Raw genomic sequence first — 6,004 nt, 5'->3', positions numbered from 1 at the left:
GACCAGCCTTTGACCAAACACAGTTGGATGCCCCACTTCTCCCCAGTCACTCACTAGCTCAGAATATGCACTAACCACTGTCCCTTCTGGCCAGAGCACAGACCCAAGTCCCAGGTTCAATAACCTGCTTGAGGTCACCCAGCCAGTAAGCAGCAAAATCAAGATCTGAAACCAGGCCTGCCTGGCTCTAAACCTGGTTCCAAATAACCAAGTTGTACCTGTGTCTAATGTATCACTTGTGCCTCACAACTCAAGGATGAGGCTCCCAACTTACATAGGGAGAAACCAAGGCCTAGTCAAGATTCAAATTGCATAATTCCATTCCAGTTTTCTTTGGTACTGTGGCAGTTTGATCTTATTTGTGAATTCCAAAAAAGGTATTTGATTATGTTTGTAAACTGGTCTGTTTCTCTGGGTGTGATAATCCTTTGATTGTATTAGATTCAGCTGAGATGTCTGATTAAATTAAGATTAAGGCTTTGATTCAACCATGTCATTAGAGTCCAACTCAGCGTTGAATCCCAGGTCTCTTGGTGGGCTGATAAAAAAGATTCTTACACGAAGTTGATGCACAGAAGAGTAGAACATAAAGGAATAGAGAGAGCTCATTAGACATGATAGAGGCCCTGGGAAGAGAGATGAGCCTGATAGTCTACAGCTGACCTTGTGAAGAGACCAGAGCATCTAAGCCAGGAAAGAAACAAACTCTGGGGAGAGAGACAAGCCTTATGCCAGCCTACAACTGAGCTCAGAAGAGGCTGGGACCACAGAGCCTTAAGAGGAAAAAGGAAGGCCGAACCCTTACAAGTTGCCTGCCATCTTGCTTAGAGTTTGGTAAGGAAGTAACCTTAATTTGGACTCTTAGGGCTTGTATCCGTAAGCGTCTACCCCAAATAAATACCCTTTATAAAAGCCAACAGAGTTCTGGTACTTTGCATTAGCAACCCTTTGGCTAATATAGCCCTAAATAAACAGACTTTTGGGAATTGATTGATAAGGGCCAAAAGGTTTCCCAGTCTCTTGGGACCCTCACTGCTTATGGCGAAGGGTGAGCACCCATACTCACTGGGCTGAGGACATTTGACATGACCCAGGAAGAGGGAGTCCCTTCCTCCCCACCCCGGCTTCCTTGAGGACCCCTCAGTTTGTAGTGTGTCTGTGGATCTGTGTAACTGCCAACCCACTCTAGTCTAAGGGTCCTTCTATAAATTTTTGTATTATGACATATACATGTGATATGAAAAGCAAACAATACAAAAGGAAAATAAGGAAATGGTTATTTCTTTCCTGCCCATGACCTCCAGCCCCTGGTACCTTGGATGACATCTTTTTTACAGAAAAAATTATTACCAATCCCTACCTCCATCAAAGTAAAATTACAGCTAACATTATTGGATGAGCTTGTGTTAGGTGCTCTGTGGAATGAGAAGCCAGTTCCACACATCACCACATTAATCTCCCCACAACCCTGTGAGGGGATCACAGCCATCACTTCCATTTTATAGAAGAGGAAGCTTAAGTTCAGGCAGGTAAAGTCACTTACCCATAACTCAGCTCTGTTGGATGCTATGTTCTTAACTACCTGTTTTAGTGTTTTTGTTTATTTGTTTTGTTTTGTTTTTAGGAGGTACCAGGGATTGAACTCAGGACCTCATACATGGGAAGCTGACACTCAACCATTTGCACTACATCTGCCCCCTGTTTTAGTTTTAGCAGACATTGATCAGAAGAATTCAGGGTCACTTGTAAAAGAATTTGAAGAGTCAAGGAGCTGCTGCTCAGTGGTTGAGTGTTTGCTTTGCATGCACGAGGTCCTGGGTTCAATCCCAGCTATCTCCATTAAAAAAAAAAAAAAAAAAAATATATATATATATATATATATATATATATAAGAAGAATGGTTGGACCTTTATGTGCACATAATAGCTGAAGCCTGCACCCCACCCCCCACTGAGTGGGCCATTGCTGAAGCCCTGCCTCGGACAGTCAGCTCCCATCGCTTTGGTCTCTCTTCCCTCCAGCTACCCACCGCGTCCTGGTGGTTAGGTGACCTGATGAGTGCAGGAGCCTAGGACCCCTCACTCCTGCGGGCCATTTATAGTCAGCCACACTTTTGGTTCATTTTAGCCTTGCCATGATCCTCTGAAGTGGGTGTTAGTACTTTTTACTTCTTATTTTTTACCAGTGAGCAAACTGAGATTCAGAGATGGCAAAGGGGCTGAGGAAGGCTCTGGATGATATTGCAGGTAGCAGAAAACGGTGTGCATGAGTCAAGGTGAGGGTGTGCAAAGAAGCCGAATGCCTGGATTTTTTTTTTCAGCTGAAACCAATACAGAGTTCCCCCAAACCACTTGCTAATCCACCCCCCTGCCCACCTCCCTTTTCTCAACTCTTCCTCCTTCCCTTCCCATAGGCTGTCAGGGCTGGAAGAAAGCTAAAAGCCTGAGAGTCCATCTTCCTCATTTTGCACAATGCCTGGAATTTTTCATCTTAGCTCTCCACTGGGCATTCCTCCTCTCAAAATTAGGGGTACAACATGATAGGCATCTACCCAATAAGAGGTAGCTGGAGGTCAGGACAGCCCCCTCTCCTGGTGGGGCAGGAGAGGCCCCACAAGGGCCCTATCAGTCCTCTCCCCGCGGCGGGGACACTGCCAGCCCCCTGCCGGGCTCAGGTCTTTGGGACACTGAGGCGCTGCTCTCTAGCACAGGCACCCCTAGAGCCCACGTAGAGCCTAGGGATAGAAAAGAAGAGAACTTCCCTTTGCAACTATTTTTAACCCATCCTTTTAAAAAATCTAGTTTTTAAATGTATTTTGTAATGTATTTAGCATATAACCACAGTAGTACATGTATATATTCTATTTTTTTATTTTTATTTTTTTAAAGATTTATTTATTTATTTCTCTCCCCTTCTCCCTCCTCCCCCCCCCCCCCATTGTCTGTTCTCTGTCTATTTGCTGCGTCGTCTTCTTTGTCCGCTTCTGTTGTTGTCAGCGGCACGGGAATCTGTGTTTCTTTTTGTGGAGTCGTCTTGTAGTGTCAGTTCTCCGTGTGTGTGGCACCATTCCTGGGCAGGCTGCACTTTCTTTTGCACTGTGCGGCTCTCCTTACGGGGTGCACTCCTTGCGCATGGGGCTCCCCTATGCGGGGACACCCCTGCAGGGCACGGCACTCCTTGCGCCCATCAGCACCGTGCATGGGCCAGCTCCACACAGGGCAAGGAGGCCCGGCGTTTGAACCGGGGACCTCCCATGTGGTAGATGGACGCCCTAACCACTGGGCCAAGTCTGCTTCCCTGTATATATTTTAGAAATACAAAAATACATATTCATATTTATCCAGAGAGGTTCTTAATTTTTTTTTACTTCAAACATGTTAATTTATTAGCTATTAGTTTAGTGTTTAGTTTTTAAATTATTTTTATGTACTTTTTATTTTATTTGAGAAGTTGTAAGTTAACAAAACAATCATGAATACCATACAGGATTCCCTTTATTAAATTTTTAAAAAATTGATGGGTGTACAATCAAAACGTTTTTGAGATAATTGGAAACCTTTACAAACCTATCTCTCCTCCTGGCCTGGTGGTTTAGCTAGGGCCAAGAAAAGCCCTAAATCTCATGCTAGAGTGACATGCGCTGGCTGTGCCCACTGCTGATGGAATTCACTAAGGAGACGTACTCACCCTGAGCCCACACCATCCCCTTCTAAGGTCACACTCAGATACCCGGGATCCTGGAACTCTAGGCCTGCAACCAGGACCTGCATGAGCCTCTTTCCAAGGGCAGACTGTACCCCTGGAGTGCCAGAGGGGTAGGAAGGTGGCATGTGCTTTATAGGTATGTTTGTCAAGAAAGGAGAATATAAACTCTTCTGTTGAACAGTTTGTTAGTTTGATAACTTTTACATATGTAGACAATTGGTACATGGGCTTCCATTCTTTTATTTTTTTAAAGACTATTTCCCCTCCCCTGCTCCCACCCTGCTGTTTTTTGCTATCTGTGTCCATTCGTTGTGTGATCTTCTGTATCTACTTCTCTTCTTGTCTTCTCTGCTCATCTTTCTCCTCTAGGATTCAGAGGGATTCAATCCTGGGGACCTCTGATGTGGAGAGAGGTTCCCTGTTAATTGCACTTCCTCAGTTCCTGGTCTGTGCTGCGCTTCACCTTGACTCTCCCCTTTATCTCTCTTTTGTTGTATCATCACCTTGCTGTGTGACTCACTTGCACAGGCACTGTTTCACCATGTGTGCACTCGCGCAGGGACTCAGCTCACTGTGCAGGCACCATTTCTCTACTTTTTCACCAGGAGGTCCCAGGGATCAAACCTGGGCCCTCCCATATAGAAGGAGGAGGCCCTATCACTTGAGCCACATTCGCTTCCCTGACCCACATCCACTTCCCAGCTTCTGTTCTTATTCACCAGCTAATGGTGAGAAGCAGTGAGATAAGAGGGAGGAAAGATCCTCGGCTATATGTCGGCCTCAAGAGCACATCATGCTGTCTCTCTGGTTGTGCCCCAAGGAGATGGCAAGATCTTGGAGGGAGTGACCATGTGGTTCTTCTTGGGAGGCCAGATGACAGGCCAGGACTCCCTCCTTCACCCAAGTTCCCCATACTCCAAAGACCTGCTGTGGGACTGGGACACTGGGCACCTCAGTGATAACCCATATGGACAGATGACCACAAAGGCCATTGCCTCAAGTGGGAATAGAGGGCCCCAAGAGTGACTTAGGTTGAGGTTGGAATAAAGTTGATTTAAACCAACATTTTCCATACATAGAGCCAGAGAATAAGACCTTATATCTGAAGAATAATTTGTAGTAGACACAAGACGACCCTGTGACCTAGTGACCTCAGGGTGGGGGTAGTAAGGAGACATTAAAGATGGACAAAGGGCTGTAGTTGGCATTGGCATGATGATTTTGAATGCATCCATTTGTTATAAGGGCGTTTAAAAATGGAAAATGAAAAGACACCATTTAAAATTTCCTTGGATAAACTCTAAAAGGTTGGAGCCTCACCCCATGGATCCTACAATAGGCTCACCCTGGCGATGGATGGTGATGGATGGCAATGGATGGCGATGGATGGCAATGGCAACCCTGGCAGGAGTTGGTGCTTTTCTGGCAGGGCACAGGCCAGAGTGATGATTCTGATATTTGGGATGATGCAGCATTGAAAAAAGCCTATGAGAAAGCTTTGGCTTCATTTAAGCATGCTCTAAAGAATGGCGACATTTCTGAAGCTTTGGACAAACCAAAAGGCATACGTAAAAGAAACGCTGTTAATAAGAGAAACATCACAACTCAATTGAGACAGTGGAAAGTTGGCAACAAATGTTCCACCATTTGGTCAGAAGATGGCTGCATTTACCCAGGTACCCTTGCTTCAATCGATTTTGCGAGAGATAACCTGCGTTGTGGTTTACACTGGGGATGGAAATAGAGAAGAGCAAAATCTGACTTACTTTTCCCAACCTTTGAAGAAACTGATAATGTAGAACTGAATGCTCAGGAGAATGAAACTGAGAGTCAACTTTCAACAGATGAAAGTGAGCACTCCTCCAAGTCTCTTGGAAATACGCCAAACAACATGAAGTGAAAAGCTGCTCCATGGGACTCTTTTCTGCCTCCGCCACCCACCAGGCCAGGATCAGGACTGGGAGCTTAGGAAAAGCCCTCAGCTTTCGAATGAGGAAACTATGCGGCTTGCTCAAGGCCCAGAGCTGGTTCACGATGCAGTCAGGAATGAATCCAAAGTCTTCCAGCCAAGTCTTCCAGCACTCCTATATGTTCGTTGGCAAAGTGTAACTCTATGGCTCTTCTCTATCCTTAAATCACCTTACTTGTTTTACTTTAAACAAATGAATCCTGTTCCTTGTCTCTCATTACAAAATACAGTTTCTTGTAAATGGGGCTATAACTTTAAAATTTTTTTCTAGGTAAAAAATTTCAATAGCAATTAATGTTCACTTTTTTAATTAGAAGAAAATCACTTATA

The 6,004-nt window shown here is 44.9% G+C and overlaps 1 pseudogene; it reads left to right on the top strand.

The window, feature by feature from the left end:
• The first annotated feature begins 5,077 nt into the window (after nt 1–5,077).
• On the top strand, nt 5,078–5,674 carry LOC101425122 (survival motor neuron protein pseudogene; annotated as a pseudogene).
• The last annotated feature ends 330 nt before the right edge of the window (nt 5,675–6,004 follow it).

This window comes from Dasypus novemcinctus, chromosome 18 (assembly GCF_030445035.2).
Source record: "Dasypus novemcinctus isolate mDasNov1 chromosome 18, mDasNov1.1.hap2, whole genome shotgun sequence".
Taxonomy (NCBI): Eukaryota; Metazoa; Chordata; class Mammalia; order Cingulata; family Dasypodidae; genus Dasypus; species Dasypus novemcinctus.
The sequence above is the reverse complement of the archived record's forward strand: the minus strand, read 5'-3'. Positions and strand labels throughout refer to the sequence as shown.